This window comes from Anomaloglossus baeobatrachus, chromosome 12 (genome assembly GCF_048569485.1).
Source record: "Anomaloglossus baeobatrachus isolate aAnoBae1 chromosome 12, aAnoBae1.hap1, whole genome shotgun sequence".
NCBI classification, from domain to species: Eukaryota; Metazoa; Chordata; class Amphibia; order Anura; family Aromobatidae; genus Anomaloglossus; species Anomaloglossus baeobatrachus.
In genome coordinates, this window is record NC_134364.1 from 21739757 (window position 1) to 21754596 (window position 14840).

The 14840-nt window shown below is 54.3% G+C and overlaps 1 protein-coding gene across 1 annotated transcript in view; it reads right to left on the reverse strand.

Moving 5' to 3' along the window:
* The window catches only part of LOC142257991 (glucosamine 6-phosphate N-acetyltransferase-like), a 59472-nt gene extending 45170 nt beyond the window's left edge, over positions 1 to 14302 (reverse strand). Inside the window, 1 exon segment of the mRNA XM_075330355.1 lies at positions 14085 to 14302. The gene's annotated coding sequence lies outside the window, so the exon portion shown is untranslated.
* Positions 14303 to 14840: the final 538 nt, after the last annotated feature.

The window sequence follows — 14840 nt, forward strand, 5'->3', positions numbered from 1 at the left end:
AGAGGAAGCTGGAGAGGGTCGGAGCGTCCAGAGGAAGCTGGAGAGGGTCGGAGCGTCCAGAGGAAGCTGGAGGGGGTCGGAGCGTCCAGAGGAAGCTGGAGGGGGTCGGAGCGTCCAGAGGAAGCTGGAGGGGGTCGGAGCGTCCAGAGGAAGCTGGAGGGGGTCGGAGCGTCCAGAGGAAGCTGGAGGGGGTCGGAGCGTCCAGAGGAAGCTGGAGGGGGTCGGAGCGTCCAGAGGAAGCTGGAGGGGGTCGGAGCGTCCAGAGGAAGCTGGAGGGGGTCGGAGCGTCCAGAGGAAGCTGGAGGGGGTCGGAGCGTCCAGAGGAAGCTGGAGGGGGTCGGAGCGTCCGGAGGGGGTCGGAGCGTCCAGAGGGGGTCGGAGCGTCCAGAGGGGGTCGGAGCGTCCAGAGGGGGTCGGAGCGTCCAGAGGGGGTCGGAGCGTCCAGAGGGGGTCGGAGCGTCCAGAGGGGGTCGGAGCGTCCAGAGGGGGTCGGAGCGTCCAGAGGGGGTCGGAGCGTCCAGAGGGGGTCGGAGCGTCCAGAGGGGGTCGGAGCGTCCAGAGGGGGTCGGAGCGTCCAGAGGGGGTCGGAGCGTCCAGAGGGGGTCGGAGCGTCCAGAGGGGGTCGGAGCGTCCAGAGGGGGTCGGAGCGTCCAGAGGGGGTCGGAGCGTCCAGAGGGGGTCGGAGCGTCCAGAGGAAGCTGGAGGGGGTCGGAGCGTCCAGAGGAAGCTGGAGGGGGTCGGAGCGTCCAGAGGAAGCTGGAGGGGGTCGGAGCGTCCAGAGGAAGCTGGAGGGGGTCGGAGCGTCCAGAGGAAGCTGGAGGGGGTCGGAGCGTCCAGAGGAAGCTGGAGGGGGTCGGAGCGTCCAGAGGAAGCTGGAGGGGGTCGGAGCGTCCAGAGGAAGCTGGAGGGGGTCGGAGCGTCCAGAGGAAGCTGGAGGGGGTCGGAGCGTCCAGAGGAAGCTGGAGGGGGTCGGAGCGTCCAGAGGAAGCTGGAGGGGGTCGGAGCGTCCAGAGGAAGCTGGAGGGGGTCGGAGCGTCCAGAGGAAGCTGGAGGGGGTCGGAGCGTCCAGAGGAAGCTGGAGGGGGTCGGAGCGTCCAGAGGAAGCTGGAGGGGGTCGGAGCGTCCAGAGGAAGCTGGAGGGGGTCGGAGCGTCCAGAGGAAGCTGGAGGGGGTCGGAGCGTCCAGAGGAAGCTGGAGGGGGTCGGAGCGTCCAGAGGAAGCTGGAGGGGGTCGGAGCGTCCAGAGGAAGCTGGAGGGAGTGGAGCGTCCGGAGGGAGTGGAGCGTCCAGAGGGAGTGGAGCGTCCAGAGGGAGTGGAGCGTCCAGAGGGAGTGGAGCGTCCAGAGGGAGTGGAGCGTCCAGAGGGAGTGGAGCGTCCAGAGGGAGTGGAGCGTCCAGAGGGAGTGGAGCGTCCAGAGGGAGTGGAGCGTCCAGAGGGAGTGGAGCGTCCAGAGGGAGTGGAGCGTCCAGAGGGAGTGGAGCGTCCAGTGGGAGTGGAGCGTCCAGTGGGAGCTGGAGGGGGTCGGAGCGTCCAGAGGGAGCTGGAGGGGGTCGGAGCGTCCAGAGGGAGCTGGAGGGGGTCGGAGCGTCCAGAGGGAGCTGGAGGGGGTCGGAGCGTCCAGAGGGAGCTGGAGGGGGTCGGAGCGTCCAGAGGGAGCTGGAGGGGGTCGGAGCGTCCAGAGGGAGCTGGAGGGGGTCGGAGCGTCCAGAGGGAGCTGGAGGGGGTCGGAGCGTCCAGAGGGAGCTGGAGGGGGTCGGAGCGTCCAGAGGGAGCTGGAGGGGGTCAGAGCGTCCAGAGGGAGCTGGAGGGGGTCAGAGCGTCCAGAGGGAGCTGGAGGGGGTCAGAGCGTCCAGAGGGAGCTGGAGGGGGTCAGAGCGTCCAGAGGGAGCTGGAGGGGGTCAGAGCGTCCAGAGGGAGCTGGAGGGGGTCAGAGCGTCCAGAGGGAGCTGGAGGGGGTCAGAGCGTCCAGTGGGAGCTGGAGGGGGTCAGAGCGTCCAGTGGGAGCTGGAGGGGGTCAGAGCGTCCAGAGGAAGCGGAGCGTCCAGAGGAAGCGGAGCGTCCAGAGGAAGCTGGAGGGGGTCGGAGCGTCCAGAGGAAGCTGGAGGCGGTTGGAGCCTCCAGAGGGAGCGGAGCGTCCAGAGGGAGCTGGAGGGGGCGGAGCGTACAGAGGAAGCTGGAGCGGGTCGGAGCGTCCAGAGGGAGTGGAGCGTCCAGAGGAAGCTGGAGGGGGACGGAGCGTCCAGAGGAAGCTGGAGGGGGACGGAGCGTCCAGAGGAAGCTGGAGGGGGACGGAGCGTCCAGAGGAAGCTGGAGGGGGACGGAGCGTCCAGAGGAAGCTGGAGGGGGACGGAGCGTCCAGAGGAAGCTGGAGGGGGACGGAGCGTCCAGAGGAAGCTGGAGGGGGACGGAGCGTCCAGAGGAAGCTGGAGGGGGACGGAGCGTCCAGAGGAAGCTGGAGGGGGTCGGAGCGTCCAGAGGAAGCTGGAGGGGGTCAGAGCGTCCAGAGGAAGCTGGAGGGGGTCAGAGCGTCCAGAGGAAGCTGGAGGGGTCAGAGCGTCCAGAGGGAGCGGAGCGTCCAGAGGGAGCTGGAGGGGGTCAGAGCGTCCAGAGGGAGCTGGAGGGGGTCAGAGCGTCCAGAGGAAGCTGGAGGGGGTCAGAGCGTCCAGAGGAAGCTGGAGGGGGTCAGAGCGTCCAGAGGAAGCTGGAGGGGGTCAGAGCGTCCAGAGGAAGCTGGAGGGGGTCAGAGCGTCCAGAGGAAGCTGGAGGGGGTCAGAGCGTCCAGAGGAAGCTGGAGGGGGTCAGAGCGTCCAGAGGAAGCTGGAGGGGGTCAGAGCGTCCAGAGGAAGCTGGAGGGGGTCAGAGCGTCCAGAGGAAGCTGGAGGGGGTCAGAGCGTCCAGAGGAAGCTGGAGGGGGTCAGAGCGTCCAGAGGAAGCTGGAGGGGGTCAGAGCGTCCAGAGGAAGCTGGAGGGGGTCAGAGCGTCCAGAGGAAGCTGGAGGGGGTCAGAGCGTCCAGAGGAAGCTGGAGGGGGTCAGAGCGTCCAGAGGAAGCTGGAGGGGGTCAGAGCGTCCAGAGGAAGCTGGAGGGGGTCAGAGCGTCCAGAGGAAGCTGGAGGGGGTCAGAGCGTCCAGAGGAAGCTGGAGGGGGTCAGAGCGTCCAGAGGAAGCTGGAGGGGGTCAGAGCGTCCAGAGGAAGCTGGAGGGGTCAGAGCGTCCAGAGGAAGCTGGAGGGGTCAGAGCGTCCAGAGGAAGCTGGAGGGGTCAGAGCGTCCAGAGGAAGCTGGAGGGGTCAGAGCGTCCAGAGGGAGCTGGAGGGGCGGAGCGTCCGGAGAGTTTAATGTGTGACCGCAGCTCCAGATGTGACTGCAGTGCGCCCCTATGTTCCTCCAGGTCAGTTCCTGTCGATTTCACCCCCAGTTTCAACCTTGTGGAATAAAATGTGTGCAGACGTCTGATCACGAGCGATATCATTTATATTTTTGTAAATAAAGCTAACAGAGAATCTCAGAGATCACACCAGGACGGACAACGACCCCCATCATCCACAACGCTGTGCTGTACAGAAAGGGATGACATGTAGAAAAATATCCTAAATCTCATCAGATGATCACGAGACTCCCACAGCCCATTACCATCCTGTGGGGCCCCAGATATGCAGATATTGGGAGGGGAGCCCGAGGGGCACAAACATTTTTAATAAAAAAAATAAAAAAAAAAAAAGCTAGAATTACAGAAGCCACAGCAATAAGGCACTACAAGTGTTCCTCGCATCCGACAAGAAAGGAGCCGCACACCGGAGGCAAGAGCACGGGATGCGAGCACGGATTACAGGCCACCACGGCCGGAGCACAACCCTCCCCCAACAGGCCCGGATCCAGGCCGGCGGCCCCCACTGATGGAGCAGACGGTGGGGGTCCATAGCCACGAAGCAGAGAGCGTGCGGTGATCGGACCCTGTCACCCCCAGAGATGGCGGCTGTGGCGAGTTTCCCATCACCACTTCTCAAAGAAAATAAAAAAATGGTGAAAATTGTGAGAGAAGAGAAGAGAAGAGAAGAGAAGAGAAGAGAAGAGAAGAGAAGAGAAGAGAAGAGAAGAGAAGAGAAGAGAAGAGAAGAGAAGAGAAGAGAAGAGAAGAGAAGAGAGAGATAACCTGGCATCACCACGTCTGACCGTCACCAAACATGTGAGAAGACATCAAGAAATACCAGACTCACCCCCCTCCCCCATGGAGACCGGCAGGGTAATACTACGGGGGTGCACCTATATAGAGGGGCTGAAGAAGTGACCCCCAAACCACGTACACCCACCTAGTGCAGCGGCCTCACCCGCCACCGTTACCTGTATATGAAGATCCTAATCCACCTGCAGGGGAGAAAACCCACAACTATTACACCCCAAAAAAGGCAAGAAAAGTGCGAGAGCCGACCAATACAGAGCGGTAAATATACACGGGATTATATCTGTATACGACAGATACGCTTAACACCCGCCAAGATATACAGAGATACATGATAATATCCTGTCTGCAGCCACAACTAGAGGGAGCTCCCTGTATACAGAGATACATAAGATCCTGTCTGCAGCCACCACTAGGGGGAGCTCCCTGTATACAGAGATACATAAGATCCTGTCTGCAGCCACCACTAGGGGGAGCTCCCTGTATACAGAGATACATAAGATCCTGTCTGCAGCCACCACTAGGGGGAGCTCCCTGTATACAGAGATACATGATAAGATCCTGTCTGCAGCCACCACTAGGGGGAGCTCCCTGTATACAGAGATACATGATAAGATCCTGTCTGCAGCCACCACTAGGGGGAGCTCCCTGTATACAGAGATACATGATAAGATCCTGTCTGCAGCCACCACTAGGGGGAGCTCCCTGTATACAGAGATACATGATAAGATCCTGTCTGCAGCCACCACTAGGGGGAGCTCCCTGTATACAGAGATACATGATAAGATCCTGTCTGCAGCCACCACTAGAGGGAGCTCCCTGTATACAGAGATACATGATAAGATCCTGTCTGCAGCCACCACTAGGGGGAGCTCCCTGTATACAGAGATACATGATAAGATCCTGTCTGCAGCCACCACTAGGGGGAGCTCCCTGTATACAGAGATACATGATAAGATCCTGTCTGCAGCCACCACTAGGGGGAGCTCCCTGTATACAGAGATACATGAGAAGATCCTAATAATCAGAAAGACAAGGAGTTTTTATAGGCAAAAAATAGACAAATCTTTATTCATACAAAATATATGCAGTTAGAAAAATACACAAGAATAAAATAGTGCTATAGGGGGAAACACCCAGAGACGTATGGGACAAAAAAGCACTCTCATGTATCAAAACATAAGGGTATATACAAAACAGGCCCTAGTGAAAGATTATAAAATACAATCATGTAATAGGCCAAAAATTCAATGCTTACCCATTATGGAGAGAGCGTCGCAAGTGCGTCGCTAATGCGTCCCACAGGTCACAGAACCCTTCCTACCAACGCGCGTTTCGCATCATATATCTCAGCTTCCTCAAGGCGGGTTTGACTATTGATCCCAAAAATAGGTCTTAAATAGGACCCAAAGCAATACCATTGGATGAAATGTAATTGCAACGCATACGCATCGCACATGAGATGACTACTTCCGACCCGCGCTACGCATAAAGGAGGCGCCGGAAATCCATGTTACCGAGGACGCAAGTGCGTTGCCAGCCTCATCGCACATGCGCCGGGCGGATCGAGAGACATCTTTCGGATATGACACAATAGCTGCGCGTGCACAGCGCACGTGACATGACCACTTCCGCTCCGTCCGGCAGTGTATAGATGAAGGAGGCATCGGAAATCCCGGTAACTAAGGACGCAAGTGCGTCACTAACTTAATCACACATGCGCCGGGCGGGTCAGATGGACACGTCAACCATGCGAAGGGCACGCGCACAGCGTGTCAATCCGAATGCAAGAATTATTAACTTTAGATATTCAAGAAGGGAGCACAAAACATTAGTGCATCACCACTTATCCACCACATTAATGTAATAGAATAAAAATCGCATAGTACATAGGACCATATTCAAAAATGATAAAAAAAAAAATTACATCATCATAACAATCATGACAATGAGAGGGGTCAAAATAGATAGTAAATAACATCACGATTATATATCACAAGAAGTAGTTTAGTAGATCGGTCTCTTTTATGATCTTCCAGAGATTCAGATTATATTCATGATGATAAATATAGATGTCTCTTAAATTCCTCATAGCTTATACAGCTCATCCACAGTTGAACCATATTACGGATCCTAAAGATTGGGATCAAAAGTATAGGTTTTAGACTAAACAAATTATAGCACCAATTAAAAAACAATATAAAAAACCGGCAAAGCCATAAAATACATGAAGCCAAACATATAGTTCATGATAGGAGCAATATCAAAGAATAGAAGGACCCTCATAAGGACACTATAAGAAAGGTGCAAAATTCGCCGCTTCATTTAGGCCAAAAGGGGCAACCGTATTTAGCATAATGATTAGTGATGAGCGAGTATGCTTGTTACTACTCGGTACTCACACGAGTATCACTGTACTCGGGCTACTCGGCGGGTACCGAGTAATTTCGCGATACTCATGCTGTACTCGTGGTCTTAATCCCTGCATGTTGGCGCTCTTTTGAGAGCCAGCCCTCATGCAGGGATTGGCTGGCAGACCACTGCAATGCCACAGCCCTGTTAGTTGTGGAATTGCAGTGATTGGCCGGCCTGCACAGCGTGACCGAGCCTTTATACCGGCGGGCGCGCTGTGCTCTGCACACAGCCATCTCATATTCCCTGCTTTCCACGCCCACAGGCGCCTATGATTGGTTGCAGTGAGACACGCCACCACGCTGAGTGACAGGTGTCACTGCACCCAATCACAGCAGCCGGTGGGCGTGTCTATACTGTGCAGTAAAATAAATTAAATAATTTAAAAAAACGGCGTGCGGTCCCCCCAATTTTAATACCAGCCAGATAAAGCCATACGGCTGAAGGCTGGTATTCTCAGGATGGGGAGCCCCACGTTATGGGGAGCCCCCAACCCTAACAATATCAGTCAGCAGCCGCCCAGAATTGCCACATACATTAGATGCGACAGTTCTGGGACTGTACCCGGCTCTTCCCGATTTGCCCTGGTGCGTTGGCAAATCGGGGTAATAAGGAGTTAATGGCAGCCCATAGCTGCCACTAAATCCTAGATTAATCATGTCAGGCGTCTCCCCGAGATTCCTTCCATGATTAATCTGTAAATTACAGTTAAAAAAACACACACACGGGGCGTGTCCTAGACATGGTGGCGTGAGGAAGCTTACCTCCAGAGCTCCCGCGCCCACAGCTTAATATTACAGACTCCGGTGGTCCCTCCTCGTCCAGGATGGCCCCCAAGAGAAGACCGGGCGGTGCCCCCACCTCTGCATCCCCCGGAGTGGGCCAGAAGTCCCAGGGGAGCCTCTCCAGATACCTGGCAGGGTCGGGCCGGGAGCTCCCGCCGGCGGCCCAGGACAAGATGGCGCCGGCGTCTCAGCAGCGTTCTCCGGCTGGGGATTCCCCTGGTGCGACCCGGCGCCCGCCCACAGCCTCTGCAGCAGCTCGGATGTCGGGTGAAGGGGAGAAACGAGCGAGCGTCACAGCAGGGAGACCGGCGGCTGCAGATCAAGGTATAGAAGCATGGAGGAGGGGGGGACCCACAGGCCCGGCCACACAGCATGTCACTGAGGAGTCAGAGGAGGCCATGACATCCGGGGGATCATCTGTAATGGGATTCTCAGCGTCCCTCTGCACTCCAGGTACCCCTCCTTCTCTGGGGCAAGCAGAAGACCCCTTGATGGCAGACGACCAGCCCCCCGGCCCCCCTCGGGATGATTTGCAGGCTCTGAGGGAGCTTATACTGGCCCTCCCTAGCAAAAAAGATCTGGAGGATGTGGTGGCTAGAATAGAATCCTCCCAGCAGATGGCGCTGACTACCCTGAGAGAGGAAATGGTGGTGCTGGAAGATAGAATAGAGGCAACAGAGCAAGCACAGGAGTCCCTGGAGGGTAGAATGGAGAGGATTGAACGGGACTGTGAGACTTCTAATGCCCGCATTAGGGAGCTTGCTCTGCTATTGGACGATCAAGAAAATAGGGGCAGAAGAAATAATATAAGGCTGAAAGGTATACCGGAGGACTGGCCCCAAGATGTGCTGCGCGCCAAAGTCTTATCCATTTTCAATCAAGTCACTGATCGCCCACCTGAGGCCGCCTATCTCTTTGACAGAATTCATAGGGTCGCAAGGCCTGGCCCCAGATCTGCTTCCTTCCCCAGAGACGTATTATGTCGCTTGCACTATTATGGGGATAGAGAGAGGATTCTTCAGGGAGCCTGGTCGCGGGGCTCTGTGGATGTAGACGGGGCTGTGGTGAAGCTCTTCCCGGATGTCTCCGGCCGTACACTATACATGAGACGGTTGCTACACCCTCTTCTGCTCAAAATCAAAGAGGCAAGCGCCTCGTACAGATGGGGCCACCCCTTTCATCTGATTGTCCGCAAGGGGGACTCTGTTCCAATTGAGGAGGCACTCTGAGCTTTCAAAATTGTATGACTTTCTTGGAATACCAGACTGCTCTATCCCGGACTGGATGGAGTGGGAACCTCAGGCCCCAACTGGGAGGCGAAGGAGGAGGGATGGCGTCCAATCCTCCCATTGTGATGATCTTGGAGGGTCATGAAATCTCCTGGTTGCTGATGGGTCGGGGAAGTGACCAAAGTGGTGGCGGAGGGGTCGGGAGAGAAGTATGGCTGGAGGTTGTCTCCTTGCTCCGCTGGCAAGGGTTCTGGCTGGGCGACTGGCCCAACAGTCCACAGCGTACTGACTTACGTTCAATGCAACTTTGGTCTTTTGACGTTGGATCGTTTAGGGGAAGGGGGGGGGGGGGGGGGGGGGGGGGGGGGGGAGTCTCGCATCTCCGTCTTGGGCGGGAGGGACCGCGGGAGGTTAATTTGACGGACCCTCCCCGTTTGTTTGGGGTCTGGGTCACCAAGTATACAAATGTGAGGCGCGGGATGGAGCTCTGGCCACATGTCAGTTCTTGTCCCTAACTATCCCTAAGCAGTTTCTGGGCTGGTCCCTGGTACTGCATGCGGCAGAACTGCTGCTTTTCCACTCTCTTCCTTTGCACTTTGTGCTCCTCTACATCTTTCTCTATCCCCTGCTAAAGGGTCTTTGCTTTCGCTTGGCTACATTCTCTCAACCCTCTCTCTTCCACTCATCCGTTTCCCTCCTCCTTTCCTTCCCCCCTCTTATTCCCTCTCTTTTTTTTTTTTTTTTTTTTTTTTTTTTTGTGTGTGGGTGTGTAATTTGTTGTTCGTTCCTCCAGAGGTCCGTGACGGAGTATGACAAAGCAGAGACAAGCCGAGCTTCGGGTGGGATCACTGAATGTTAAGGGTCTTCACAGCCCGGAGAAACGGTCTATTCTCCTGAACCTACTATGGAAAAACAGAATTCAGGTCGCTTTCCTCCAAGAAACACACTACTGCGAGGCAAAACCATACAAACTTGCCGACAGAAGGTATCCTGTAGTGCACCATTCACCCTCCCCGGACTCTAGATCCAGGGGCACGAGTATCTTATTGTCCAGTACGCTCCATTGGGAACTGTTGGACTCTCGATCAGATGATCAGGGAAGGCTTCTGATGCTCAAGGGACGCATTGCTACACAGACTTTTACTTTTGTGGCGGTCTACTTGCCAAATTCGGGTCAAGGCCCTACATTGCTGCGTTATCTTGAGCAGATAGAGGAATTCTCTGAGGGCACTCTGGTCTTTGGGGGTGACTTTAATGTTGTGTTGGAGCCGCCGAGGGATAGCTCCAAAGGGGTGTCCAGTTTGCCACATTCGGTACTACGTCGCTTGCGACGGGGTCTACATGACCATCAACTAATAGACACTTGGCGATTGATGCACCCATCAGACAAAGATTTCTCATTTTACTCGGCAGCGCATGATTGCTACTCCAGGCTAGACCTCTTTTTCCTTAAACATGGGGATCTACATTCTCTGGTGGCTTCCTCAATCGAGTGCATATCATTCTCTGATCACGCCCTGATCACAATAACTCTATCCCTCGGCTACCCCAATGGGAGGCAGAGTCAATGGACCCTGAACACTTCGCTACTCGACGAACCGGTGACAATGCAGGAAATAAGGGAGGCCTTGCGGGAGTATTTCAGAGACAGTGGGGGGGGGGGGGGTGTCCCCGGGCATAGTCTGGGAGGCGCATAAATGTGTGGTGAGGGGACTGTTCATCAAACATGGGGCACGTCTGAAGAGAGAAAGAGAAGCTAGGGTTACATCCCTTTTGGCAGACATTAGAGGGCTGGAGGCAATTCACAAGAGGTCTCTGGGAGGGGATGTGGGGGCCATTTTGGTCAAGAAGAGGGAGGAACTGAGGACCCTACTAGGCTGCAAAGCTAGGGGAACATTGGCTAGGTGTAGACGGCATTTCTATGAATTTGGCAATAAGAGTGGCAGGACCCTGGCTAGAGCTCTGAGGACTCAGAGAGCGAGAGGATATGTATCTAAGGTGCACATCGCGGGAGACAGATGGGCTACTTTGCCGAAAGACATTGCCTCCGCTTTTAAAGATTTCTTTTCCACCCTTTATACAATTGATGGGGGGCGGTCTGAGAGGGCCAGGACGGAATTGCGTAACCGTATACGGATGTACATCGCGGACTCCGGCTTGAGACATCTTAAGCCGGAGGATGCGGCCGATCTGGAAAGGCCCATCTCGGAGGAGGAATACTGGTCCGCACTTAAAAAATCCCCCACAGGCAAGGCTCCTGGCCCGGATGGTTTCCCTCTGCTCTATTACAAAAGGTTGGATTCCATTTTGATTTCCCCATTTCTGTCAGCATTCAACCGTGGCCCACATTCGGAAGCTGCTCCCTTGCCAAGGGATACCCTGGCTGCTAATATAGTAGTTATCCCTAAAGAGGGCAAAGATCCTACTTCGTGCGCTAGTTACCGACCCATTTCCCTCCTCAACACAGATCTGAAGCTCTTCACTAGGATTCTTTCGGACAGACTTTCCCCTTTGCTGGGGGAGATTGTTCATCCGGATCAGGCTGGGTTCATGATGGGCAGGGAAGCAAGGGACAACACGACTAAGGCTTTGAACATAATACACAAGGCTAAATCTGTTGGGCTGCCTTTGATGCTTCTGTCGACCGACGCAGAAAAAGCGTTCGACAGAGTCAACTGGATTTTTATGGAGGAGGTTCTGCGGGCGGTGGGGTTGGGGAGCATGATGCTTGCTTGGATCTGCTCCCTGTACAGCATCCCTTCGGCAGCAGTTAGAGTGAACGGTCTCCTCTCAGAGAGATTCCCCATCCGCAATGGAACAAGGCAGGGTTGTCCTCTCTCGCCTTTGATTTTTATACTGACTCTGGAACCCCTGCTCAGTCGGATCAGAAGTAACATTAACATATCGGGCCCAAACGTCTCAGGTTCTACTTATAAAATCGCGGCCTATGCGGACGATTTACTTTTTTTTATTACCAACCCTCGGGTTTCCCTCCCTAATCTTATGAGAGAGCTGGAAATCTACTCCTCATTATCTAACTTTAAAATTAATATGTCAAAATCGGAGGCCCTAAATATATCTCTTCCCCTTGAGTTAGTCACTTCGCTACAATCCGCGTTCGAATTTCGGTGGGCTAGTCAGGCCTTGAAGTATCTGGGCGTCCAGGTGCCTGCGGACCCTAGTCAAATCTACAAATTGAATTTTCTCCCGCTCCTGCAATCACTTAGAAAAGACTGCGCCAACTGGGGGAAGGGCTACTTCACATGGTTTGGGAGATGTGCAATATTGAAGATGAATATTCTGCCACGTCTCTTATATCTTTTTCAATCCTTGCCGATTAGGATCCCTAGCTCTTTCTTCAAGGAACTGGCCTCTTTACAGATCAAATTTATCTGGGCCAACAAACCTGCGAGACTTTCCCGATCTCTTTTGTGCAGGCCTAAGAGTAGGGGAGGCCTGGGTATCCCAGACCTTATAAAGTACTATCTGGCCACGCACATGGTTAGGGTTTTGGACTGGTGCCGCCATTCCAGCACAAAGCCGTGGGTAGCCCTAGAACAAAGCTTCTCGGAAATACATCTTCCGGTCATCCCTTGGCTTTTGAACCTCCCCCTGCCTGCTCTGAGATCTCATCCTACCATTGGTGCCACTGTTGAATGCTGTTCGAGAGGGGAGGTCAGACGTCTTCTTTTGCCAGTGCCTTCTCCTATGACACCCATACTAGGTGACCCGGAATTCCGTCCTGGTCTCTTGGACCCGGTCTTCAGAAAGTGGGTTCAAGGGGGCAAATTCAGAGCCTGTCATCTGGGTAGAGAGGGGGATTGGCTTTCACTGACAGATATCCGGGGCTTTTTGCCTTCGGGTTCCCTGGGGGATTGGAGGGCTATGCAGTTGAGGCACTACATGCTTTCCCTTCCTCGCTTCAGCCGATATGACGGTCCGCCCACGGGATTTGAAAAGCTGTGTCTGGGAGAGGGAGTCGTAAGGCACTCACTATCCTTGGTATACAACATGCTATCTGATCCGGGGGATTTGCCCCCCCCGACCTACCTGTTGCAGTGGGAGAGGGACCTGGGGATTAGTTTATCCGACTCAAAGAAACAAAATCCTCCAGCTAGCACATAGAACTTCGATTAGTTCCAGACTGCTGGAAGCTAATTACAAACTGTTGGCTAGGTGGTACAGGGTCCCGACCAGACTCCATAGAATGTTTCCCTCAGTTGACCCGGTTTGTTGGAGATGTGGTCAGGGGGAGGGTGATTTTGTGCACATTTTTTGGTCTTGGCCTTCTCTGCAGCGGTTTTGGTCAGAAGTGGGGGAGGTAATCAGACGAGTGACCGGTACTTCTGAAACAATGGGTCCGGAGCTGTTCATTCTACAGCTATCCGAACTCCCGGTTTCTAAATATAGGAGATCTTTGCTTAGATTCCTGGTCATGTCTGCCAGGTCTTGCGTTCCGCTTGGTTGGAAGTCTACTACCCCCCCCACGGTGACGCAGTGGGTTTCGCGGATTAACGATCTGATGCATATGGAGGATTTGACATCCTCTATTAACGATCGCCAGGAGGACTTTTATCGGACATGGTTCCCATGGATAGAGTTCACCTCCTCGGCGGAGTACGCGGACTTGGTCACGGAACCTCAGGATTCCTGATTTACCCCTTTTTTTTTTTTTTTCTTCTTTTCTCTTGTCGCTTTTTTTCTCCCCCTCTTTTCCTTTCTCTCTACTTTATTCCCTGATCTTTTCTTCTGCCCTCTTCTCCTTCCCCTTTCTTTATTTCTTTCTTTCTCTACAGGCCTTCAATCTTGGTTCAGGTCCTGATCTCTTTTTCTTCGCTCTTCTCCCTACTTACATTAAGTTGGGTCGGCTTATAAAATATGTAAACTGGGCCAGACCTGAGTAGTAGTGGGGATGGGAATTGTATATGTGTGCAGACTGTATATATACTACCGTCATTTCTGTAATATTACCTGCGTCCCAGTTGGGGGCAGGGGATGTACTGTTTGTTACGAGTTTGGCTTTAAAATAAAGAATTTAGAGACTTCCAGCTCCTGCGCTGAGGATGTAAGACGTGCAGTGAAGAGCTCCAGCATCAGCCAGAGATCAAACTGAAAGCCAGGGCAAGATCCGTCCCCATCCAGCGTCCTAAGGCAGACCTGCCACCGGGTATAAGCCATCCCTGCATATAACCCCCACCACTCGAGCATCTGCTAGATCTGAGACCGGAGAACTTTGTGACCGAGGAGGGGAGCAGGGCAGCAGACACTGCAATCACCTCTCTGTCTGAAGCAACGTGGAGGAGGTAGGAGGGAAGTTCTGCAGCAGTGTGCCACTATAGATCGTGCAGTGAGGGAAGCTGGAGACCTGAGCCCTGCATATACCCCTACCCCCCCTCTGGGACAGGCCGTGATTCTGAGGCACTGGAGTGACCCCCCACTGGTGATCTCATTCCCTTGGGGCAAGCCAGACAGTGTGCTCACCTGGGCTGAGGAGGAAAGTCTGCCACCTGTAGCAGGGAGGAAGATCTGAGGCAGGGAGAGACCAGGGACTCTCAGAGGACAGACTGGCAGAAAAGTGGCAGCAGAGGAGTAGAGAAGGTGCCTGCTAGACTGCTCCAGGCTCCTTTGATCACCTCGACCATATTTGGGCGGGAAACAGTTCTGCTTCAGCCATTACTCAGTGAATTGCTGTTTGGGGAAAAGAGCGACATCTGGTGGACTGAGGCAGTCATAGCACCTCACTTTGAAGAAAAAAAAAAAAAAATCTCAAATAACACTCTCCCCCAGTGGCCAACATAAAGAACTGCACCCAATGTAATGGTTGCTGGCTTCTAAGAGGACTGGAAGTAAATAAATAAATCCTAAAACAGGATCCTCAATTTTCAACTGGGTAGTCCCCTCCTGATAAAGAGGAACTTTTCTCCCAGCCAGCGGACCAGCGACCTATGGATCGCTACCTTCTACGTAGCGCGCAAAAATCAGACCATTATCGCCAAGCAGAGGTCAGAGCAGGCAGCAAAAGGGAGGGAGACATGGCATCGAGCCCTTTGGAGGAACAAGTCCTTGCGGATGTATCTCAAATCGCTCCACAGTGCCTTCAGTGATGACTCAATAAACAATCCTAATGATGGCAGCAGGGAGGATGCCCAGCAACCGCAAACGATAGACTACAAAAATATGGCGGCGGAGGTCACAGCCAACATCATGCCAGGGATTCAGAAAACCTTGGAGCAAGCT